Raw genomic sequence first — 27,093 nt, forward strand, 5'->3', positions numbered from 1 at the left:
CACCCACGGGTCATAACAGAGTGGGACGATGACACGAAAAAGTGGCCCTCAATTATTTTTTAACTAATTTGTGTTGTCACTCTGCGTGGACGGTTTGGCTATGAGGAACCACGAGCTTCGCACTGCACAGCGCCGCTGAAGCTCGTATAAAAGCACAATCAAGTTAAAATACTACCTGACAAGTAGTACCACCGTAATGCCAAGATTACGTAACGTTAATACACGTATGGTGTTATTTCATGCAGTGCTTGGTTGTATCAAAGGCCAGAAAATGAATAAATTAGATAGCAGCTAACGCTACAAACACAGCTTACCCATTTGTCTCACTAGCATCCGCCGTGGCTTCTTTAACAGAGTGTTGTAATCCAACCATTTCTCTGGGTAAGGATGCAGTGATGTGGGTTTTTTCTCCACAACATGAAAAGAACAGACATGGGGATGTTTGGGTGGATTTTTCAAATTCAGCGCCTTTAGACAGCACCGGAGACCCTCGTCTTTCAATGGAGAAGTGAACAAGTTAAATGCTGGTCCACAGCTCTCAGATCTCTCCTTTCAATGTTCAAAACATTGTTCTGAAAGTGATAGTTTCCTCTTCTTCCAGTTGTTGTGGCACCCACAAACTGAACAATTAATGCTGCTCATGTCCGGACACTTCTAGTGTACGGCGTTCCCACGTAGCTAATCATCAGACGCAGTGGCAAACCGGAAGTTGCTTGACAAAATGGAGCCGCCCACCCTGACTTCCTGAATAAAGTGAACAGTGACCATTTGCATGTGGATGGAGCAGTAGATACACTTGCACACAATTTCAGGCTGTATGATTTATACGGAAGATCTTGCATGCAGATGTGCATACATTTTTTTTCAACACCATTTTTTTTTTTGCTTTTGGTTGTATGTGCATTTTTAGTATGAATTTTAGACAGCGTTTTATAAATGAGGCACCAAGGCCCTTCAGAATTTTACCAATGTGCTGCAACATGTTGGTACTGCCTCTGCTCACCTTTTGTTCACCAATGGGGGCGGCACCATATGCAGCATAAGACCCCACAGGATAGAAAAAGCCCACAAAAAGAAGCCAACTATTTTAGCCTGATGGTGTAGCATGAATTTCCATGTGCTAAAAAGTTTGAACAAACGAGACGTAGGACGGACACCCATGACAACACTGAAAGAGTTACAAGCACACAGTGTAACACAAAGTCATGATTTTTGCACCCACCTTTTAAATATCTTGTAGAATTGCCTTCATTGGTGTGCCCATGGGTATGACAGTCTAAAAATGACACATGTTCAGGTGCAGAGGTGGTGCACTGCTTTGTGCAGATTCAGGAAATGACTGCACCACAGACAACCAAAAACCTAGTCCCAAGTCAAACACAGTGAACTGGTGGTATTTAAATGGTTTAATATGTTAATATGCAATCATACTGTACATAAGCAATTTCAGGATGAATGTATCACCCTGCTTTTATACACAATTAAATAATTTAAAAACAACTATTAAATAAAACGAAAGTAAACATGGAAAATGCCATATGTCATTTTATTGCTTCACTTCAGGGAGCACTGGTGGCTGCTGTCTGCTGGCATGCTCTGGCCAGAAAGCCTCTCAATTAGGTCTGTTTTATAAATAGCAGCACAGTGTACACTATAGCACGTAAGGGAGATGACAGATGGCACTTACTGTTATACCACACATGCATGTCTAAGTGCCCAGGGTATACTGCGTAAAATTTTTCCTGAAGAGGGGGTAGGCCGATGCACTAGCCCAGCCAATAGTATGTTCATCTGAATGTCCATTTCAATAAAGTGTCAGATTTCATCACAAATACATAAAAAATGAATCACAAATGACTCACCCATTTGTGGCCATTTTTGTCCTGTACCAATTGTTTTCTCATTCATTTAAATGTGTTCCTTGTCAAGTGTCTGGCGAGTCCGTTGGAAACTTGTGTGCAGGCTCATAACTTTGAGTGGACATCAGACAAAGAACTTTCAAGATGGTTGCACATTTGTTTTGTCATGTAATTGGTTGTAGTTTGCCAGTGGGCATCCAGCTGACCTTAAGCACCTTTCTCATGTTGGCAAGAGAAAAACCATCACAGCAAAATTCCGTCTGCAGCAGCAAACTGCAGGAGGTGCTGTGAGGTGCAGCGCCCACCAGCAGACAGTGTTTGCCCACTCATTCTATCAGAGCCCAAAATCCACCGAAAACCGACGTATAAGACGATTTTTGCTACCAGACAAATCACAAATTAAATCCACTCTAATCAGTTTACTCAGTCCATCACAGTGTGTAACTACTGCCGCAACTCACAGACCGCAAACTTTGGCACTGACATCATTGCTGGGGTTTTGAAAAGTCAAACACCCCTGGAGATTGGATCATATACGTTGCATTCAGAGGTGCATTAACAAGGTTAGCTGCTAGCTGGGGAGCTTGTGCACCTTCTTCATCCACCAACTCACCATTCACAGACATCTAAACTTTTTCAACTCTCCTGCTGCCTTTACTCTGATTCGCACCACTGCCCCCCCCCCACCCCCATGTCGTGTTAAAAATGAGTGATTCAGGCAGACTATTCTTTATGCTCTATAGCCTTTATTTAGTTCTTGTAATAATGCTGAACTTCTAGTATCTTAATGTTGACAGTCATTGTGCCGGAACACTTCCGTTTTCTTTCACAAGTTGTTGTTTGCCTTGCGGCTGCTCCCGTTTGTTCTGGTCACCACAGCAGATCCAGCACAGATCGGTATTGAGATTTAGCAAAGGTTTTATACCGGATGCAAATCCAGTTTTACCTGAAGAAACACACACAACCCCTGGTCTTTCCCAAAGAGGTCTCCCATCGATGTACGAAGCAGGACCCACTCTGCTTAGCTTCTGAGTTCTGACGGGATCAGGCTTACGTAGAGCAGACTGGCTGCATGTTTACTCGTAAAAACTCATTATTTTTGCTTATTAAGATGTTTTGGGGTCACGAAATTATTTAACTTTGGGTGGGTGTTTAATAAAAAAAAATTATTTACAGTGGATATTTAACCAACTTTTGTCAATAAAGGGGTGGGCTGAGGCTCAGCCAGGGGCGGTCCAGCACATGGATATAGTACTTCATGTTATAACAAAAAGATATTGAATTATTTTTACAAATTTAACTCATTTGTGCTCTGTGTCTTACTTTGCAGTAAGATTATGCATCCTTTCAGCAGCAAGGTGGAGTTGGATAGGCTCCAAATCCACTTGTGCTACGTGCTACAGACTGTGTGCCATAGATCAGCAAGATAGGGCTGCCCGTAGAATCCAAGTCAAGGTGCAGTGAAACTGTTGTGTCAGTCTGTGATGGCTGAAATAACAAATCGCTTCCGTTTAATTCTCCTCTCCTCACTTCATGCACTACACCCCCCCCCCCCCCCCCCCAAAAAAAAAAACAAAACAACCACCACAACAACAGTATGTAAAAGAGTGTCTAGTGAACCATCAGCATCCACTTCAGTCACCCAATGTGTGCTGGGATGCTCTCCAGTTTCCTTTAACCCTGCACCAGTTATGTAGATATGGAAAACAGATGACTAACTGATGTAATAGTGTAAAGAGACAAATATTTATCTCCTGAGCAGGAAATGAGACATTGTTGAGCATCTAGTTTTTGTAAACTGGCTGTATGTATATTTTAAATTGCACCACCAAAAGACTTTAAACTTTACACTACCTTACTCCATACACATTTCTTTCTCTACTCACATATGATTCACCATTATTAATCAATTCAATATGTAGCGGCATAGAGATGCCGAGAGATGAGAGATGACTTGACAGTGCAAGTGTAGAAACTGTAGGCTGCAGTTTATTTCCTTTACAGTAATTTGCTGTATGAATCATTTTCCTGTTAGACAAAGAATGTTGTAATCTAATCCAACCAAATTTACCATCATAAAGGTTTAAGTAGCACTTTAGATTTTGTGATGAAGAGAATGAGTGAACACATTCTTGCTATTATTGACAAAGTTTAATTTCTTGCTCTGAAACAGTATGTCACATTGTGTGAATAATCTAGGCAGTTACTTTACTTTGACAAAGGTAAGACTTAACTATCTAAAAATAGGTGCCATATGCACAAGCATAAAGATTAAAAAATGCAGAGACAGAAAGCAATGTGGAGAAATGCAGAGCTGGAGAGGAGTGTGGCACCCAGGGTCTTGGTGACAGACTGGGCCAGTTCAGAGGATGGAATGTTCTAGAGAAAATATGTTGCCTATTCACAAAGGACAGGAAATAAAGCTCCCTCACTTCACATCTCCTCCCTTCCTTCTTGGCCTTCAACTTCTTTACACTACTGAATTCAGCCTCTTGTTTAATTTCTCCTCTCTCTGCTTGTGCCTTTTACATACCATTTTATGGATTATGCTCTCTCCACTTTTTTCAATTCTCTCTTCCTTTTTTTTTGTTAATGCTGATGGTTGAAACAAACATCACAGTGGTGGTGCACGATATTCAGACCCGCATCTGTTGATCGCAGTCCACCACATGATTTGGGCAAAGCAAAACCACATGAATCCTTGCAACATCATGTATCTTAGGCTAATGAGCTACCATGTCCAACCAGTACTCATTTATTAAAGAAGTCACCCTGCCTGGTGACTGGTTACTTGCCAAGGTGGCTGGCTGAGAAGATTAATACTTCAGAGTTGTACAACCCCTGGCAATAATTATGGAATCACCGGCCTCGGAGGATGTTCATTCAGTTGTTTAATTTTGTAGAAAAAAAGCAGATCACAGACATGACACAAAACTAAAGTCATTTCAAATGGCAACTTTCTGGCTTTAAGAAACACTATAAGAAATCAGGAAAAAAAAATTGTGGCAGTCAGTAACGGTTACTTTTTTAGACCAAGCAGAGGGAAAAAAAAAATATGGAATCACTTAATTCTGAGGAATATATTATGGAATCACCCTGTAAATTTTCATCCCCAAAACTAACACCTGCATCAAATCAGATCTGCTCAGTCTGCATCTAAAAAGTAGTGATCACACCTTGGAGAGCTGTTGCACCAAGTGGACTGACATGAATCATGGCTCCAACACGAGAGATGTCAACTGAAACAAAGGAGAGGATTATCACACTCTTAAAAGAGGGTAAATCATCACGCAATGTTGCAAAAGATGTTGGTTGTTCACAGTCAGCTGTGTCTAAACTCCGGACCAAATACAAACAACATGGGAAGGTTGTTAAAGGCAAACATACTGGTAGACCAAGGAAGACATCAAAACGTCAAGACAGAAAACTTAAAGCAATATGTCTCAAAAATCGAAAATGCACAACAAAATAAATGAGGAACGAATGGGAGGAAACTGGAGTCAACGAATGTGAGAAACCGCCTAAAGGAAATGGGATTTACATACAGAAAAGCTAAATGAAAGCCATCATTAACACCTAAACAGAAAAAAACAAGGTTACAATGGGCTAAGGAAAAGCAATCGTGGACTGTGGATGACTGGATGAAAGTCATATTCAGTGATGAATCTCGAATCTGCATTGGGCAAGGTGATGATGCTGGAACTTTTGTTTGGTGCCGTTCCAATGAGATTTATAAAGATGACTGCCTGAAGAGAAGGACAGGTTTTCCCTAAACTCCAACAGGTTAACAGTTTGGCATAATACTTGGAGGGGGGAGGAATCAGCTTTTTGTATATTACAGCTATTTCATTGCTTATAATACGAATTATATTTCTGTCTTTTATGGCACATTCATTCAGTCAATCTATTGAGTGTCCAGATGATGTTTTATTGAAATGATAAAATAAGTCTTCAAACATATCTCCCTATATTTAAAAAGTTATTATACCTCATTTGAACAGAAAAGAAAATGACAAAATACCATTTTAATCAACATTTTGAGACATGTTCCTTAAGCCTAAAAATATATGGTAGATATGGCCTTTGATCCAGTTAACATGTAAAAGTTTTATTAAGCAAATACATGGGGGGGGGGGGGGGGGGGGGCTCATTCCACAAACTCACTGAACCTGCATTACAAATTACAGCAACTTCAAATGGTCCACTAACATTAGACCACTAACCACTCTGATGCCCAGTTGAAGCTGAGAGTCAGAGTGTCACAAAGCAGAACAATGAACCCCGAAACTGGTTGAACAGTTTTCAGTTCAGTGTCTTGCTCAGGGACATGAAAACCAATAACCAAACTCAGAAGCTTATGGACTCCTCACTAACTGAGCTCTTAGCTTCCTCTAAGCAAGAAATCTGAGTGTCAGTAGCATATATTGACAAACGGTTAAACATTGCCACACTCGAAGACCCAGAAACAAAAGTAGAGGTTCAACAGTGCCTGATGAAAGAAATCCCAACAAAGTAGACTGTCCCAGTTCTTAAACACTGGGAGAAGCTTACAACAGCCATAACAACAGCCTGTCAAGAAACACTCAGATACCAGAAGAGGAAGCACCAAGACTGGATTGATGAGAATGACCAGGTCCTCAGATTCATTAACCAGAAGTGAAAAGTTTACCTCGACCTCCAGAAAGATCAGACCTCACAAGAGAAGAAGTCTCAACTCCAGGAAAGCAAAGCAACTCTATAAAATGCAATTCGCAAACTGAAAAATCAGTGGTGGATCAAAAGACTGCTGAATTCCAAGCCCTTGCCGACAGAAATTACAACAGAGGCTTTTTCAATGTCACCAAAGCAATCTACAGCCCCTCCACTCATGGGCAAGCACCTCTTCAAAGCAAGGACAGCCTGAGAACTGCTGAAGACCAGAGATGACATCAGTGCTTAATGGAAAAAACACTTTGAAGACGTCTTAGTCACCAACCCAATTGTTGAGGAGCCATTTACCTAGACATCACTGAAGAACTCAGCCCAAACCCAAACTCTTAAAGAAACTCTTGTTGCCCTTAAAAGGCATGAAAAACAACAAAGCACCTAGGGAAGACAAGACTGCCGTTGAGGTCTTTAAGATAGAGGTCAGTTTCTCCAACCCCAACTGCACCAACTCAAAATCTGGACTCGAGACAAAATACCAGCAGACCTGAAACACTCAATGATTGTCACCATCACAGATCTTCCTCATTGTCTACTGCAGGAAAGGATCTTGCATGGACTGTTAACAGCCATATGAGACCACAAGCAGAAAACATTCTTCTTGAAACCCAGAGTGGGTTCTGACAGACATGATCATCACTGTCTGCCAAATGCAAGAAAAAAAAAAAAAAAAAAAAAAAAGAGTTGAGAGCAACACCAACCACTGTACCTGGCCTTCACTGATTTCACAAAGGTGTTCAATAGCGTGTCACGCCCACTTCTGTGGAAGATCCTGAGTAAAAGGGGCTGAAATTAATCAAGATCCGGAAGCTTCTCCGTGATGACATGTCTGTCAAACCTCTGGTAAATGGCACAAAAACTACAGCCTTCAATGTTCAATGAGGAGTAAAGCAGGGTTGCGTAATTGCCCCCACGCTCTTCATCATTCATTGTGGCAACAATCCTCCACTTGATCAAGGACAAGGTGACACCATTAATTGACACTGTGTACAGAAGGAATGGAAAGCTCTTCAACCGGAGCTGACTAAGAGCCAAGAAGAAAATAGCCACCACTTTGCTCCTGGACTTCCAGTATGCCAACGACAGCAGCGTGTCATCTTCCATGGCAGAAAGTCTCCAGAAAATCTTTGAAACATTCTAAAAAGCCTAGAACAAGTTTGGTCTTCACATCAACCTGAAGAAGACAACGGTCCTGTATCAACCTTCACCCAACATGGTCAGTCTAAAGCTTCCTGCAGTGAAACTGCGCAGACATTTTCTGGAGAACATGAGTCATTTTCCTTACCTCGGCAGCTATGTGTCAAACGCCGACATCGCTGAGTAGATTCAACACCGGCTCAAGTGTGCAGAAACTGCTTTGAGTCAGCTTTGCACCTGTGTTTTCAACAACAGAAACCTTTGACAAGACAAATATCCTTGTCTACAAAGCTGTGGTCATGCCAACCCCGCTGTACAGATCTGAGATCTGGACCATCTACCACCAACTAAACACCCTCGAGCAATTCCACCAATGCTGCCTGAAGAGTATCATCTGCATCAGGTAGGGACACTACAATACCAGTATCAGCATCCTGGCTGAAGCTAAGCTACAGAGCATCAAGTGTATCATCATCATCATCAAGAACCAGCTTTGGTGGGTCGGTCACATCGTTAGGATGGATGACAACTGACTTGCTAAGCAGATCATCTACTCCCAGCTGAGTCCAAAGGAGGGCAGAAGAAACACTACAAGGACTTCCTGAAGCACAACCTCAAGTGCTGCTCTACCGACTAGAAGACCTGGGAAGAACAAGTAAGAGACTGAACCAGCTAGAGAGCAATGATCCACATGGGAGTGGAAGTCTTTGGGGGAAAAAAAACCAAAAAAAACACAGAAGAACCACACAGAGAAGAAGAGGAGAAAGAGGAAGGAGAGAGAGAAAGAGAGCAAGATCCTGACCAGCAGGAACTTCCGGGCACAACCATGTGCGACGTCTGTCAAAAAGAGAGCACATCCAGCCTGGGCCTGTTCAGTCATTTCCAGGCCCACCATCGTGTCCACGAATCGGTCAAGAGAATTTTCTTCGCCACAACAACAAATGCTGGAATACAGGAAATGAAAGACAAAAGAAAAGCTTTTGAATCTGATCACCATCTGCTCTTTCTTGAAGCAGTGATGTTAGCTATACAACATTTTGTTGAAATATGTCTAATTTTGGCTTTGAGACCGGCAGGAGTGATCAATGAAAAATAAATGCTTAAAATGTACACCCACCTCCTCCCTTCTTTTTTTGTTTAATCAAAAACAAAATGCACATAATTATGCATCAAATTAAAATAATGCAGCAGTTCAAGAAAAAAACAACAACATGTAATTTCACTTTGAGTAGCAGGTCCATTCAGGTTGAAGGGAATGTGCATTAGTTACAAGTCCCAATATTGTGGAGAAGTGACACTAAAAGAAATGCATGTTTTGTCTGGGTTGAAGGGCCGAGTGAAGGCCTGGCTCCAAAAGTTATTCGTGAGATCAATCCAGAAACAGACACACACACACACACACACACACACACACACACACACACACACACACACACACACACACACACACACACACACACACACACACACACACACGTTCAACAATAGTTAAGGAGGGAAGCTTCAGCATCAACACTGCAGCTACAACAGGAGTCTGCATCATCCACACTAGTTACAGCCATGAAATTACATGAGCCATAATCAAAGTAGAACCAGACATCCCTATCTGCATAAAAACATTTTACTGAACCAATATGATCAGCAAGCAATCACTCCAAGAAACACACCCACTACTTAAATAAAACTGTAATTTACTATATTGTACTCTAACTAGCTCACTCACTATTCCATTTTGATTCTGTCACCATATTGCACCTTGAGGGGCAACATCAGGCTGATGGGACGATATGCCCTGGCTTCGAGGCTCTAGCCAACGATGCTCACAGTCTTCCATGAAATATAATTCAATACCAGAGTGGAAGAATAAAAAAGTTCAGCTCACTGAAGCCGGTGCACAGATACTGTATCTGTCAAAATGTGGGTGTCGCAGTATTTCAAATTTTGTCTGGGGCTCACCCTCACTTTTCTACATAAGACATGCAGGGTATAATCAGGATTTGGGCTTTTGTCAATCAGTCTGTCCTGTTCATGGTACTATGCCGTCAGGTAACAGTGGTTGAAAGATGTATTGACATTGAAGATTTGCTGATTTTGTCAGAGCTCACTCAGATGAAGAAAGGGCTGGCTTTGTATTTCAACAAGACAATGACGGGATTAACTATTTCATTCCTATAACCCTCTAAAATCACTAGGATTATGCAGACCTTTGGAATCACACACAAACATTTTCCATAGTGGATGAACTTGTTTGTTTACAGATATCACCATTTATGTGAGATTTTCTCAACCTGACTGTTGATCAAATATCATCCTATAGAGGTCCTGAGACCCTGAGAGGTCTGTATATTGGTAGCCCAATTTCTGGTCAAATGTGTCTGTAAACGAGTCATTTAATCTCACATCATATGTGGTCTGCTTGTTGCACTGGTACAGAGATACAGCATTTGAAGGACATGTTTCATTTTTGTGTCACATTTTGTCAGATTATTACCTCCATATACTGGTCCACAGACAAGGGATCTTGTCAAGTCTCAGATCACTGTAGTAAACAAACCATTTCAAGTTCAACTGGATCCTGCCATTGATGAAATACTTAAAACTTGCCAGGCAGAAAATATGCATGTGTGCGTGCACCCACACGCTCAGTATATCCACAAGTTCCTAGGCCTTCGTTGGGTTAGCAAAACTTTAGTTTAGTTTTGCATTAGCAAAACTTTAGTCTGCTGCAGAGAAGGCTAATCTTATCTTGGTCAACAAAACTTCAGTGTCTTTAGCTCAAAAATGGAGGCCATCATGTACCACCACTTGATGGAGAAGGAAGGAAGGAGAGCCTTGTGGCAGGAGCGGGTGCTCTGGGACTGGAATAATCCATTGGCGATGTTTATGGATGCAATTGTTCGACAGCAATACCACTTCCGTCTGCCTACAATCCTCTTCATCGTGGACATGCTCCAGCCATCAACCACCATGATGGTGACAGAATATCAACATGTATTGATCACATTTTTACCACTTCCCCTGAGCGATGTAGTAAAGTAATTTCTGTTCCCATTGGCTGTAGTAAACCTAATTTCATCATAATTGTATTAGCCACGATGGTAGGTAGACCTGGACCCACAGTTATACTAAAGAGGTCATATAAAATGTTTAATAATGAGAAATTTGTTGATGTGAAAGCTATTTGCTGGTCTTGTTGTGTGGGCCGCTGAAGAGGAGGTACTGTTGGCCCACTACCATCAGATGGCGCCCTGCTTGGAGTGCGGGCTTCAAGCACGAGAGGGCGTCGGAGCCGCTGGGAGTGACAGCTGTCACTTATCAGCACCAGCTGTCACTCGTTCAACTCATCACCATATAAGCCGGACTGCAACTCCACCTCCTCGCCGAGAAATCAGTTACCGTTCCAGGTAATCTTTCTCTGCTGTGATTTTCTGAGTGTTTACACATTGTTCTGTGTGCAGCCGTTTATCCTGTGGACTCAGTCTGTAACTGGATTGGCGGATAGTGTGACTTGCGACGTCTTCGCCTCACACTCCTTCCAGGGAGAGTGACTGACAGGAGCTGCACGGGTGATTCTGTGTCTGGAGGTGGAGGTTCTCCCTCCCGGAGGAACTAAGCTTTTACACGATTGCTGGGTGTGTATTCACACACCCACCATTAACTGTTTCTGTTTTCTGCCAGCAGTACCGGGTCTGACTGCTGAAGACAGTGGCCACCTGGGGCGCAGGGCTTGGCGGCTCCGGTGTTCTTCGGATCCGTTGGTGGTGGAAGCTGTGTGGGATCCGGCTCTTCTCTCGCCAGACGTCTTCCATCTTCGAGCCTGCCCACACGTCACCTTGTGTATAATTGACAATCCACATTATTGTTATTGTCTGTATTTTGTTGTGCGATTCACAACATTAAATTGTTACTTTTGGCTTATCCATTGTCCGTTCATTAACGCCCCCTGTTGTGGGTCCGTGTCACGACACACCTTCCCAACAGGTCTGAGGTGTTATCTATTCAGAATCCCGAAATTGCACTTTCAAGATTTAATAGCCTATTCCTGCCTTTAGTTGAAACTCATGCTCCTTTGAAGAAGTTTACTGTCAAGAACATCGTCACACCCTGGTTGGATGATGGCATTAAAGACTCTATAAAAAAGGAGAAATCAGATGAAAAAGATGGCAATTATAACAGGAAATAAATCTGACTGGGATTGTCGTACAATGAGGAACTCTAAACTGAATAGAAAGAAAAAAAACATTTTTTGAGGATTGAGTTCGGAAAGCAGGAACTGACAAAGATATGGAAGGTTTTGAATCAGTTGACTGGTAGGAAAAACAGAATCAATCTATCATTTCTTGAGGTAGATAAATTCATAACAAAGCCGGTAGATATTGCTAATTAATTAATGATTATTTTATAAGCAAATTAGACAAATTGAGAGAGAATATGCCTAATCTAAGTAATGTTGAATCCTATCTAGTGATAAAAAATAAAATTATGGATTGTAAATACATCAGGTTTAAATTTGAGAAAGTAAGTACAAATAAGGTAAGGGAATTGCTGAAATCATGTAAAGACAAGGCCCCAGGTGTGGACGGTCTTGACAGCAGGCTTCTCAAACTAGCGGCTGATTGCATTGCTCCTGTTTTAGCCCATATAATAAACCTTAGCTTTACTTGTAATACATGTCCACGGGCATGGAAACAGGCTAAAATTATCCCACTACCGAAAAATAAGAAACTTCTGTTCTCAGTTTTAAATAGTTGATCCATAAGTATTTTACCTGTGTTAGGAAAAATTATGGAGTTTATTGTATATGAGCAAATTAATAACTTTTTTTTCTAATAACTTAATTACTGAATTTCAACATGCGTACAGAAAGAGACACTCCACTGCCACGGCGTTGACTCATATGTCAGATGATTGGTTCAGAGAGGTTGAAAAGAAAAAACACAAGTGGTACCGTGTTTCTCGATCTCTCTGCTGCTTTTGATATTATTGATCATGATTTGTTATTGGAAAAACTTGCTTGTTATGGTTTTGAGCTATCAGCTTTGACTTGGTTCTATAGTTACTTATCTAACAGAACACAGACAGTGTTTTTAATGGCAGTTTTTCTAACACCAGGAGGGTAGTATGCGGAGTGCCACAAGGGAGTTGCCTCAGGCCATTATTATTCATAATTTTCACGAATTATTTACCATATATTTTACATAAAGCTTGTATAGTAATGTATGCAGATGATTCAACCATTTATACATCAGCACGCTCATGCAATGATCTTGAAACTGTTTTAAATACGGAATTGCATAATGTGGTTGAGTGGGTAACATCTAATAAGTTAGTGTTAAATACAGAGAAGACTAACTGTATGGTTATTGAATCTAGCTGTGTTGTTATGAAAAACCCCATATTAGACATTAAGATTAATAATATGATAATAAATCAATTGCATGAAAGCAAGCTGCTGGGTATAGGGGTAGATTCAAAATTATCATGGAAAAAAACATTTTTGTAAAAATGGGCAGGGGTATATCAATTATGAGAAGACATGCAAGGTTTCTAAGTTGCATTACAAGGAAGTATGCTATTAACGCACTATTATTAGTATATTTGGACTACTGCCCAGTAGTTTGGTCAAATGCTACTAGAGAAATGACAAATAGATTACAGATTGTTCAGAACAGGGCTGCTCGTGTGGCACTTAGATGCAGTTATAGGACAAATATCTCAATGCATAAAAAAATTAAACTGATTGTTAGTCAAAGACAGACTTTTATATTCGCACATCATTTTTGTTAGAAAGATTATTGTCATTAAGTTACCTTATATTTTGTTTAGGAATTTTTCTTTTAGTTCAGAAAATCATACTTACAGAACCAGACATGCTGTGGTGGGAAATTTTACGTTACCTGTAGCTAGAACCAATGCCATTAAGAACACTGTCACATTTAGGGGTATGCATGAATGGAATTTATTACCGGATCACATCAAACTCATTGCAAACGAATGTTTCTTTAAAAAACTTCTGAAACAGTAGTTATCAGTATAAGGAGTAATCTGAGTCAACCCTTTCACCATGATGATGATTAATTTGATTTGATATGTTTTTGGTTTTGATATGTGATTTTTATATATTTTTTGAATGTATTTTTGATTTACTATATTTGTAAATCTTTTGGACCCCAGGAAGATCCCCATTTGCTGCAGCTAATGGGGATCCAAACAAACAATAAGCCACCAAACGATGAGGAAAAACACCCTGCCAGCCCTTCTTCAGGTTTTGATTGCACTGAGGTTTTACGACTATGGGACCTTTCAGCAGGTTATTGGCGACACCATTCACGTCTCGATGTCGACCGTGGGCTGAATCATGAGGGATATTAGTTTGCACGTATCCTGCACATTGGGCATTTGTCCAGGTATTTATTGAGGGACACTGCAATCGCCTCCCAAGCATGTCTTCTGCCAGCTAGGGCCAATGTTGTAACTTTGGAACACTTAAGAGCACCCCTATATTACTCATATTCTTCCAAAGGTGATGTTTTGGAATATAAGGGCCTTTTTCCAGGAGTGCTTCTCTTCTGGTGAGACGAACTCGGCCATGGTTGTAGTAGACCACCAATGCAGACGTAAACAAAACTCTCACGCATTGGAGGCGCTTCTTGGCAACAGCACTCACAAGGCTGCTTATTCCTGTGAAAATCGTAGACTAATGTTAGACGGCTAATCTACAAGTTTAGCCATCTATGTGAAACGGAAATTAGATGGCTAATGTTGAGTGACTAACCTTAGTCAATAAGTTTCAATTTTCAATTCAATTTATTTACCTTTATATAGCGCCAAATCACAACAGAGTTGCCTCAAGGCACTTCACACAGGCAAGGTCTAACCTTACCAACCCCCAGAGCAACAGTGGTAAGGAAAAACTCCCTCTGAGGAAGAAGCCTCAAGCAGACCAGACTCAAAGGGGTGATCCTCTGCTTGAGCCATGCTACAAACATAAATTACAGAAACAATTCACAGAACAATTCACGGACAAATATACAAGAATTGCTGTTGGTGCACAGGACAGGAGGGTCGCTAACACAAATACAACTCCCATCTCTGGATGGAGCTGCACCTTAAACAGAGAAAAAAACAATCAGGCATCAGAAAGACAAGAAATACAGTATAATTTTCCATTAATCAACAAGAAAAACAGAAGAAATACTAAGGTCAGAAGGACCTTAGTATTTCTAAGTAAGTTTAGTAGACTAAAAGATTAGACTGCTTTATGAAACTGGGCCCTGGTATTGTACAGTAGCTTGCAAAAGTATTCAGCCTCTTGGTATTACATGCAATTTAATTTGTTTATGGCATTTCAAATCGTCTTCTTTGTCTTTCAGCTGTTCCCGTTAGGGGTCGCCACAGCAGATCAATCATTTCCATCTCACCCTGTCCTGTGTATCTTCCTCTGTCACACCAACCACCTGCATGTCCTCTCTCAGCACATCCATGAACCTCCTCTTTGGTCTCCCTCTTCTCCTCCTGCCTGGTGGCTCCATCCTCAGCATCCTTCTCCCTATATACCCTGGGTCCCTCCTCTGCACATGTCCAAACCATCTCAATCTCGCCTCTCTGACTTTGTCTCCAAACCGTCCCACCTGAGCTGTCCCTCTGATATGTTCATTCCTAATCTTGTCCATTCTTGTCACTCCCAAAGAGAATCTCAACATCTTCAGCTCTGCCACCTCCAGCTCTGCCTCCTGTCTTTTTGTTAGTGCCACTGTCTCTAAACCATACAACATAGCTTCTCCAGACTAGACTCAACTTGCTCTCTACTCTCACTACAGATCACAATGTCATCTGCAAACATCATAGTCCATGGGGACTCCTGTCTGATCTCATCTGTCAACCTGTCCATCACCACTGCAAACAAGAAAGGACTCAGAGCTGATCCTTGGTGTAATCCCACCTCCACCTTGAATGAGTGTCATTCCGACTGCGCATCTCACCGCTGTCACACTATTCTTGTACATGTCCTGCACTACCCTAACATACTTCTCTGCCACTCCAGACTTCCTCATACAATGCCACAACTCTTCTCTTGGCACCCTATCATAAGCTTTTTCTAAGTCCACAAACACAATGTAACTCTTTCTGTCCTTCTCTATACTTTTCCAACAGTATTCTCAGAGCAAGCATTGCATCTGTAGCGCTCTTTCTCGGCATGAAACCATATTGCTGCTCACAGATCTTCACCTGTTTTCTAAGCCTAGCTTCTACTACTCTTTCCCATAACTTCATGCTGTGGCTGATCAGCTTTATGCCTCTGTAGTTACTGCAGCTCTGCACATCACCCTTGTTCTTGAAAATAGGAACCAGCACACTTCGTCTCCACTCCTCAGGCATCCTCTCACTTTCCAAGATTTTATTAAACAATCTGGTTAGAAACTCTACTGCCATCTCTCCTAGACATTTCCATGCCTCCATTGGAATGTCATCTGGACCAACTGCCTTTCCACTCTTCATCCTCTTCATAGCAGCCCTCACTTCTTCCTTGCTAATCTCTTTTACTTCCTGATTTACTCTCGCCACATCATCCAGCCTTTTCTCTCGCTCATTTTCTTTATTCATCAACTCTTCAAAATATTCCCTCCACCTTCTCAGCACAAACTCCTCACTTGTCAGCACATTACCATGTGCATCTTTTACCACCCTAACCCGCTGCACATCCTTTCCAGCTCTGTCCCTTTGTCTGGCCAATTGGTACAAGTCCTTTTCTCCTTCCTTACTATTCAACTTCTTGTACAGCTCGCAATATGCCTTTTCCTTTGCTTTTGCCACTTCTCGCCTTACGCCGCATCTCCTTGTACTCCTGTCTACTTTCTTCATCTCTCCGACTATCCCAAAACTTTTTCACCAACCTCTTTCTCCTTATGCTTTCCTGGACCTCTTCATTCCACCACCAAGTCTCCTTGTCTTCCTTCCACTGTCCAGATGTCATACCCAGTACTGCCCTAGCTTTCTCCCTCACCATATCTGCAGTACTTTTCCAGTTGTCCAAAATTGCTTCCCCTCCAACTAGTGCTTCTCTCACCTGCTCGCTAAATTTCACACAACAGTCTTCCTCCTTCAGCTTCCACCATCTGATCCTTTGTTGAGCTCTCACTCTCTTCTTCTTCACCTCTAAAGTCATCCTACAAACAACCATCCTATGCTGTCTAGTGACACTCTCTCCTGCTACCACCTTACAGTCTGTGATTTCTTTTAGCTTGCATCTCCTATAAAGAATGTAGTCCACCTGTGTGCACCTTCCTCCACTCTTATATGTTACCCTGTGCTCCTCCCTTTTCTTAAAGTAGGTATTCACCACAGCCATTTCCATCCTTTTTGCAAAATCAACTACCATCTGTCCTTCCCCATTCCTATCCTTGATACCATATCTACCCATTACTTCCTCATCACCTCTGTTCCCTTCACCAACATGCCCACTGAAGACTGCTCCTATCACCACTCTTTCATGCTTGGGCACACTCTCCACCACCTCATCTAATACACTCCAGAAATCTTCTTTCTCCTTCATCTCACAACCTACCTGTGGGGCATATGCACTGATGATATTCATCATCACCCCTTCAATTTCCAACTTCACACTCATCACCCTGTCAGACACTCGCTTAACCTCCAACACACTTTTAACATACTCTTCCTTTAAAATGACCCCAACACCATTTCTCTTCCTGTCCTCACCATGGTACAACAACTTGTACCCACCGCCGATGCTCCTGCTCTTACTTCCCTTCCACTTGGTCTCTTGCACACACAATATGTCTACCTTTCTCCTCTCCATCATATCAGCCAGCTCTCTCCCTTTACCAGTCATACTACCAACATTAAAAGTCCCCACTCTCATTTCCACCCTTCTAGTTTTCCTCTTCTCCCGCTGTTCGTGGCAACGCTTTCCTCCTCTTCTTCGTCGTCTTCGCCCAGCAGTAGCCCAATTTCCACCGGCACCCTGTTGGGCAATAGCACCGGTGGCGGACGTTGTTAACCTGGGCCGTAACCGATCCGGTATGGGAATTCGATTCTGAGTCTGCATAGTTGGGTTGGCTTGTTTTACGCTGGATGCCCTTCCTGACGCAACCCTCCTCATTTATCCGGGCTTGGGACCGACACTCAGAATGTACTGGCTGCACACCCCATGTGGCTGAGTTTCAAATACAAAAAGTAAATCAGGCTTCTCAATATAAAATTTTCTAAAATTATGCTCCTTAGACTCAAACTGAAAGTAAATCTCTACAACTTGATATAAATTCATTAAAAATATAAAAGCCAAGAGGATGGGTTGCATAAGTAATCAGCCCCTTTGGTATAATACCTGTAAATAATCAGTTTAATTGCCAATTGTCTTCAGACAAGTCAGGGGATGGATACATGAACATTTCCAAGTCACTGAATGTCTTGAACTTCTTAAAAAGAACAAGACCTGAAAGTTCAGCTACAATTTGCCAGAAGGTACATCTGAGATGCAAGCATAGATTTAATGTTTTGGTGAAAGAAAACCCTCTTCTGTACCACTTCACGATGAAGCTGTATAACTGGTGACACAATGTAAAACATGGACTATGCACAATTTCTCCGATCACAGCCACAGAAGCCTGTAACTTCTTCTGGGCTGTCTGGGTGGCTTTCCTCACTGTTCTTCTTGCACAGTCACTCAGTTTTTGAGAACTGTCTACACACAGATTTACCATAGAGTGCCATATTGTTTGTATTTCTTCATAACTGATGTAAATAAAGTTCAAGACATATCCAGTGACTTCATCTATATCCACTTAAAGGTTGGCTGGACTACAACACACACTAGGCATGTGGAGATTAATCGATATGAATCGGTATCTATCACTCGCTGCCTTGTTTTAAGGGTGTTTATCGAGAAAATGATTTCTCTACGTTGATTGCAGACTGCCGCGGGTCTGCTTGAAGCAACGAAGCAGCGCTTCAACCCGCTGTTCGCCGGTTTTCAGAAGCAGCAAGTCCACTCAGGTGAGCACCAGCTCTCCACAAGTTCTTTTATACTCACTCGACTGGTAAGCACTGAAAGCCGAGATAGACATGTCCCAACTTGTCCTCTAACACTCCGAAACGGAGGTGTTCCTTTGTCTCGCTTCATCAGCGAATCGGTCATGACGCGCGAAGCCTCCGCGCGGCTTTCCATGACAAAATCTCTTGTTAAAAGTGAAATCTGCCGGAAAATGGCTGATGTCCAGGTCTTGTGATAACCAGAGAAAGAGCACACGACGCTCTCGTATACACAGAGCCATCAGCTTAGAAATGATCCAGTGGTTTGTGCCGCATCATCGCAGCTCGCAGCGCGGCGCACCGACTGTCCTTTAAAGGGGTCCTTAAACCTGTAGTTAAAGTCCTTATTCTCTGTGAAGCCCGTAAAATTTTCACTGAAAGCCAGATAACTTTTTAGAATGGTTTCCAGGTGCCAGTCTCTAACAGCTTCTGAAAAAATTCTGATGGAAAAAAAAGTCCTTTTCATTCCGCCATTTCCAGACAATGAAAATCCGACGAGGGGGCGGGACCACTCCTTCCACAAGGCGTGCTCACAGGCGAATGACGTCACCGACAGGCGTGGAAAAACTCACATGCGCACGAGGGTTCAAGCATGTCTGACGTAAAAACATATGAATGAAATCCATATAGTTTTTGAAAAAAATAAAAAGGTACGATACTTTATGGACAGACCTCGTATACTCTGTTTAGTCAACATGGAAGCACGGTCATCTTGCTCTCTTCCCTCCTTTTGGACATCTTTGTCAGGTGTGTCTGAATAAAATGGAGTAGGTTCCTGGTAGAATTTAAAATAATCTCTTTTTCACAGGGACTAATATTGGATAAAAGACTATAATTTAATCTCAAGAGCACCTGTTTGTGTATTTATCAGAGAAACCAAGGCTAAAATAATGACACAAAGCATACAAAGGTGTCTTTTCATGCCTGCTTTACAGGTAGTATTTATCGCCCAACATCTAAAGAGGTCACACTTGCAACAATAAACAGCTGTTATTGTTCAGGTCCTACTATATAACAAAGGACTTTTTAGTTTGTTTGTATATTTTTACCTTGGGACTGAAATATGTTTTCATATCAACAAAACATGGAGTTGTTCTTAAGCACAGACAGAAAACCACACAACGTGGAGGAGACATGATCTAATGGCAGTGAATTGCAGCACTATTGAGGATCTCAGCAGGAGAAGAACCATAAGTACTGCAGTCTGCAGTACTTATCGGCACTGCTTTCTGAAATAACACAAAAGCCTGAAAAGGTGCAGACAAAAGGCAGAAAATGATGTTCTGTCTCTTCCAGCTCTCCTAAGATCACCTATTTTAAACGTCAATATGAAAGGCATCAAAGCATTGATGCGCATGCTGCATGTTCTAAACACCACAATATAAATGTACACGGAAATATGACTGTAATGGTGTTTTGACTATGTATGAATTTGTCATACACCTTCTGTGTGACTTCATTATGCAGTCATTCATATCAGTCAGGTATTTTGCTGATAAATATACAGTGGAGAAAATAAGTATGTGATCCCCTGTCAGTTTTGCAGGTTTTCCCACCTACAAAGAATGGAGAGGTCTGTATTTTTTATCGTAGCTATACTTCAACTATGAGAGACAGAATCTTAAAAAAAAAAAAAAAATCACATTGTATGATTTTTAAATAATTAATTTGCATTTTATTGCATGAACTAAGTATTTGATCCCCTACCAGCAAGAATTCTGGCTCTCACAGACCTGTTAAGTTTTCTTTAAGAGGTCCTCCTATTCTGCACTCTTTACCTGTATTAACTCCACCTGTTTGAACTTGTTACCTGTATAAAAGACACCTGTTCACACAATCAATCACACTCCAACCTGTCCACCATAGCCAAGACCAAAGAGCTGTCTAAGGACACCAGGGACAAAACTGTAGACCTGCACAAGGCTGGGATGGACTACAGGACAACAGGCAAGCAGCATGGTAGAAGACAACAACTGTTATGATTATTTATTAGAAAGTGGAAGAAACACAAGATGACTGTCAATCTCCCTCGGCCTTGGATTCCATGCAAGATCTCACTTTGCGGGGTAAGGATGATTCTGAGAAAGCTCAGAACTACACAGGAGGACCTGGTCAATGACCTGAAGAGAGCTGGGACCACAGTCACAAAGATTACATTAGTAACACATGATGCTGTCATGGTTTAAAATCCTGCAGGGCAGCAAGGTCCCCCTGCTCAAGCCAGCACATGTCCAGGCCCGTCTGAAGTTCACCAGTGACCATCTGGATGATCCAGAGGAGGCATGGGAGAAGGTCATGCGGTCAGATGAGACCAGAATAGAGCATTTTGGAATCAACTCCGCTTACCATGTTTAGAGGATGAGAACAACCCCAAGAAAACCATTCCAACTGTGAAGCATGGGGGTGGAAACATCATACTCTGGGGGTGCTCTTCTGCAAACGGGACAGGACGACTGCACCGTATTGAAGGGAGGATGGATGTGGTCATGTATTGCGAGATTTTGGCAAACAACCTCCTTCCCTCAGTAAGAGCATTGAACATGGGTCATGGCTGGGTCTTCCAGTATGACAATAACCTGAAACGCACAGCCAGGACAACTAAGGAGGGGCTCCGTAAGAAGCATTTCAAGGTCTTGGAGTGGCTTAGCCGGTCTCCATACCTGAACTCAATAGAAAATCTTTGGAGGGAGCTGAAACTCCAAACCTGAAAGATCTAGAGAAGATCTGTATGGAGGAGTGGACCAAAATCCCTGCCGCAGTGTGTGAAAACTTGGTCAAGAACTACAGGAAACGTCTGACCTCTGTAATGGCAGACAAATGTTTCTGTACCAGTTGTTAAGCTCTGTTTTTCTAGGGGATCAAATTCTTATTTCATGCAATTAAATGCAAATTAATCATTTAAAAATCATACAATGTGATTTTCTGGATTTTGTTTTTAGATTCTGTCTCTCACATTTGAAGTGTACCTACGATAAAAATTACAGACCTCTCCATTCTTTGTAGGTGGGAAAACCTGCAAAACTGACAGGGGGTCAAATACTTATTTCCCCCACTGTATGCTTTAGATCATATATCTAGGCTTAAGTGTTTTTCAGGTGATGCAATAACAAAGGGCTGTTGCCGAAAATGGTACATTTACCCTTTGTTAAATATTTTTTTTTTTTTTTGCATCCGAGCGCTGTGGCTGTGTGGCTCATTTGGTTTCTCTCTTAAGTGTTTTTTAGACCATGTTTCCTTGACTAAACTACTCCAAAATCTATTCATCCCTCGATATCTATCCAAGTAATATTCTCGCCAAGTTTGAAGACCACCACCCAGCCATTTTTTTATTTATCTTGTCCATACACACACACACACACGTGAAAACAATTCCCTGTTATCTTTGCTTTGCTTATATGCAGGATAATAACCAATTATGCAGTGCAGCTGTTGTTATGAACCTTTATTCATGTTTATGTCAGATGAGTGTTAAAAAAAAAAAAAAAAGTTTAGCTCCACAGTTAATAATCAATCTGTAAATCAAAACTGGTAAATCAGCCTGTTAGACAGTTTTTCAAGAAACTGTCAAAGTGGTTACTCTAAAACTGAAGTCATAAGAGAAACTTGTGCTTCTTCAGACTAAAGTAAAGTCTAAAGCTATCTTAATAATCTTAAATTTTCATAACCTGACAGGATGGTGGAGTATCTATTTCTGTCAAAGTGGTTTAGTATTATGATACAATTTTACGATGAGATGGTATATTGAGCCAAAGAAGAGAGCAGAAAATTATGATGGTGACCCAAATCTTTCTCAAAATATTTCATTCCAATTATTTAACACTGAAATAGGTTTCTCTTTTATCATTACAATTCTCACCTGATAATGTGACTTTACACAGACCAGCCAACATTTGGACATGCTTTCCCATTCAACTGAATGGGAAAGTGCATTTCCCATTCAACTGAATGGGAAAGTGCATTTCCCATTCAACTGAATGGGAAAGTGCATTTCCCATTCAACTGAATGGGAAAGTGCATTTCCCATTCAACTGAATGGGAAAGTGCATTTCCCATTAGAAGCATATTTTAATATGATGGGCTGCTTTCTTTTACTCACAATTATCAACTGACTTCTACTGGTCCATTACAGTGGCATTTATCACATCCCATATTTTCACTTTTTGAAATCAATCTCTAGAATGAATGGAAGCTACATGATGCAACTCCGTGCAAACTATGGTCACTCATAATGAATGTCAGCGTGGACACAGCTGCTGTATGTGAAGCTGAGTGAGTGAATAAACTATCTAACATTGTTATACGATTTACAAGCAGAAAATATAAAAGTGAGTTATTAAGACAGGCAAAAAATTTGAAAGGAACGAGTGTCTATATAGGAGCTCGGAGCTCGGTCACTCGGGAGGAGCTCGGAGTCGAGCCGCTGCTCCTCCACGTCAAAAGGAGTCAGTTGAGGTGGCCCGGGCATCTTTTCCGGATGCCCCCTGGACGCCTCGCTGGAGAGGTGTTCCGGGCACGTCCCATTGGGAGGAGGCACCGGGGAAGACCCAGGACACGCTGGAAGGATTACATCTCTCGGCTGGCTTGGGAACGCCTTGGGGTTCCCCCGGAGGAGCTGGGGGAGGTGTGTGTGGATCGGGAGGTCTGGGCGGCTTTGCTTGAGCTGCTGCCCCCGCGACCCGACTCTGGATAAAGCGGAAGAAAATGGATGGATGGAGTGTCTATATAAATGAGCATCTAACGAAAAAAAAAATGCAGATACTGCTAGGGAGGCAAGACTACTAAGAAAACAGAAACACATTGTTGCTACATGGGTCTGGAATTGCAGGGTGTGGATTAGAGTAAAAGAAGGAACAAATGGTATACAAATCAAAAACATGGAGGACCTTACGAAATACAGACCTGAATAGACAATCAAATATGACGTCTGTTGGTAATTGGACCAACAAAAAAAATCAGATCAAACATGGAAACAGATGATAAAATATATGACATAGACACTAATATTGATGAAAGTATATTTGACTTAAAAACGATTGGTTGTGAGTATTATACGGTAGAACAGCTAAATAGTGAAAAAATTGCAGAAGATACCCTGTCACTCATACATATAAACAGTCGAAGCTTGTACTGTAAAATGTCACAAATAAAAGATTATTTAAATCAGTTTAAAAATAGATTTAGTATTGTTGTAATCACTGAATCTTGGCTTAATGATGATCTCATGGCTGATGTTCAAATGGAGGGATATGAGCTCTATTTTGTGAACAGAAGAGATAAAAGGGGCGGGGGTGTTGCTCTGTACATAAAGGCAGATCTGATATGTACAATTGTAGAAGAAATGACAACTGTGGATGACATCATAGAAATTGTAACAGTGGAACTTGTACATGAAACATCTAAGAATATTCTAATCAGTTGTGTATACAGAGCACCAGACACTTGTGTTGTGAAATTTACAGATAGAATAATAGTTATTCCATCAAATTAAAAACAAAACGCTTTTTATATGTGGAGACTTTAACATTAACATAGAAAGCTCCAGTTGCCAAAGAATAAGTGATTTTGTGAATTCAATGTATAGTTTGGGGTTATTCCACTTGATAACAAAACCAACCAGAATTACATTGCAAAGTGCAACGGTAATCGACAATATATTTACAAATAGAACAGATGAAATTATCAGGAATGGGATCTTCATGACAGATATTAGTGATCATTTACCAATTTTTCAATACTTAAATATAAAAATAGGTACAACAAAAAAACTGATACAAACTTTAAAAGAGATAAGTCAGTAAAAGCCTTAGAGGCATTAAAATATGACCTTAAAAACCAAAATTGGGAAGAAGTTTATGTCAGTGATGTTAATGTAGCATATAACTCATTTATGAAAATATTGATGAAATCATACAATAAAAATGGTAAATTAATAGAAATTAGTAAGAAAAGAGTAAATAAACCATGGCTGACAAAGAGAATAAAAAATGCTTGTGCAAAGAAAAACTATTTATACAGGTGCTTTTTAAAATTGCAAACAAAGGAATCAGAACATAAATACAAAAAATATAAAAATAAACTATTAACAATAATTAGGAAACAAAAAAAAGATTATTACAGTGAACAATTAAATAAGAGTATAGATAATATGAAGGTAACATGGGGAATTATAAAAAGTGTGATTGATAGTGATGGAGCGAAAGCAACTATTCCAAATTACTTTGTTAAGGAAAATAAAGAGATATATGACATAAAAGAAGGTGCAAATGGGTTTAATGATTATTTTTCAAATGTAGGATCAAGTCTGGTGGGAAATAAACCAATAATTGAAGATAAATTACATACACTGGTAAATACGGTCAATAATATTTTCCTGGACAATGTGGAAAAAGATGAAATAAGAAATATTGTAAAAAAAAATGTGTAAGCAAAAGATCAACTGACCATGAAGATTTAGACATGATGACTGTAAAACGTATAATAGAAATTGTTATTGAACCATTTACTTATATTTGTAATCTGTCTCTGTCAACTGGGATTTTTCCAGATTAAATGAAAATTGCTAAGGTAGTCCCATTATATAAAAATGGAGACAAACATAATTTTTCTAATTACAGGCCAGTATCATTGCTTCCACAGTTTTCTAAAATTATTGAAAAAGTTTTTGTGACAAGATTGGATAAATTTATTGAGAAACATCATATTTTAAATAATGCTCAGTATGGATTTAGAACAAAACATTCGACAGCTATGGCAATTATGGAACTAACAGAGAAAATATCAACAACAATAGATAATAAGGATTATTTTGTAAGTACAAGGTCTGTCAATAAAGTATAGGTCCTTTTTATTTTTTCAAAAACTATATGGATTTCATTCATATGTTTTTATGTCAGACATGCTTGAACCCTCGTGCGCATGCGTGAGTTTTTCCACGCCTGTCGGTGACGTCATTCGCCTGTGAGCACTCCTTGTGGGAGGAGTCGTCCAGCCCCTCGTCGGAATTCCTTTGTCTGAGAAATTGCTGAGAGACTGGCGCTTTGTTTGATCAAAATTTTTCTAAACCTGTGAGGCACATCGAAGTGGACACGGTTCGAAAAATTAAGCTGGTTTTCGGTGAAAATTTTAACGGCTGATGAGAGATTTTGAGGTGATACTGTCGCTTTAAGGACTTCCCACGCAGCGGGACGTCCCGCAGCGCTCCCAGGCGCCGTCGTCAGCCTGTTTCAAGCTGAAAACCTCCACATTTCAGGCTCTATTGATCCAGGACGTCGTGAGAGAACAGAGAAGTTTCAGAAGAAGTCGGTTTCAGTATTTTATCCGGATATTCCACTGTTAAAGGAGATTTTTTTAATGAAAGACGTGCAGACGGGTCCGCGCATCAGGACGCAGCCGGCGCGGTGCAGCGGCACAGGAAAAACACCTCCGTGTTGATAACCATTTGTAAAATCCAGGCGGCTTTTGATGGCTTTCAGTGGAGTGAGTATATGAGAAATTGTTTAACAGCTGGACATGTTCCAACTTGTCCATAAGGCTTCCAACAAGGTGTTTTTCCTGTGGCGGAGCGTCGCAGCGGCTGCGAGCCGACGCTGCAATCCGCCCGCACGTCTTTCATTAAAAAAATCTCCTTTAACAGTGGAATATCCGGATAAAATGCTGAAACCGACTTCTTCTGAAACTTCTCTGTTCTCTCACGACGTCCTGGATCAATAGAGCCTGAAATGTGGAGGTTTTCAGCTTGAAACAGGCTGACGACGGCGCCTGGGAGCGCTGCATGGCGTCCCGCTCCGTAGGAAGTCCAAGCGACAGTATCACCTCAAAATCTCTCAGCCTTTAAAATTTTCACTGAAAACCAGCTTAATTTTTCGAACCGTGTCCACTTCGATGTGCCTCATGGGTTTAGAAAAAATTTTGATCAAACAAAGCGCCAGTCTCTCAGCAACTTCTCAGACAAAGGAATTCCGACGAGGGGCTGGACGACTCCTCCCACAAGGAGTGCTCACAGGCGAATGACGTCACCGACAGGCGTGGAAAAACTCAGGCATGCGCATGAAGGTTCAAGCATGTCTGACGTAAAAACATATGAATGAAATCCATATAGGTTTTGAAAAAAATAAAAAGGACCTATACTTTATTGACAGCCCTCGTATTTTTATCGACCTGAAAAAGGCTTTTGATGTTATAGACCACTCAAGATTGCTTCACAAGTTAAACAATATGGAATAAGAGGTGTTGCACATCAGTGGGTAAAAAGCTACTTAGAAAATAGAAAACAGTTTGTTCAGATAAATAATACCAAATCAGAATTGTGTAACATTATTTATGGAGTACCACAAGGATCGGT

At 41.0% G+C, this 27,093-nt stretch overlaps 1 protein-coding gene and 1 long non-coding RNA gene across 2 annotated transcripts in view; one reads left to right on the top strand and one right to left on the bottom strand.

Annotated features, from left to right (window-relative positions):
* Positions 1 to 27,093, bottom strand: part of LOC117511030 (protein FAM214B) — a 100,649-nt gene that overhangs the window by 63,383 nt on the left and 10,173 nt on the right. The window lies entirely within an intron of this gene.
* On the top strand, positions 1,797 to 19,219 carry LOC117511032. Its single transcript, XR_004560870.1, has 3 exons — positions 1,797 to 1,880; positions 9,820 to 9,829; positions 19,209 to 19,219. It is a non-coding gene; the product is annotated as an uncharacterized LOC117511032 (long non-coding RNA).

The sequence above is a fragment of the Thalassophryne amazonica genome, chromosome 5 (assembly GCF_902500255.1).
Source record: "Thalassophryne amazonica chromosome 5, fThaAma1.1, whole genome shotgun sequence".
NCBI classification, from domain to species: Eukaryota; Metazoa; Chordata; class Actinopteri; order Batrachoidiformes; family Batrachoididae; genus Thalassophryne; species Thalassophryne amazonica.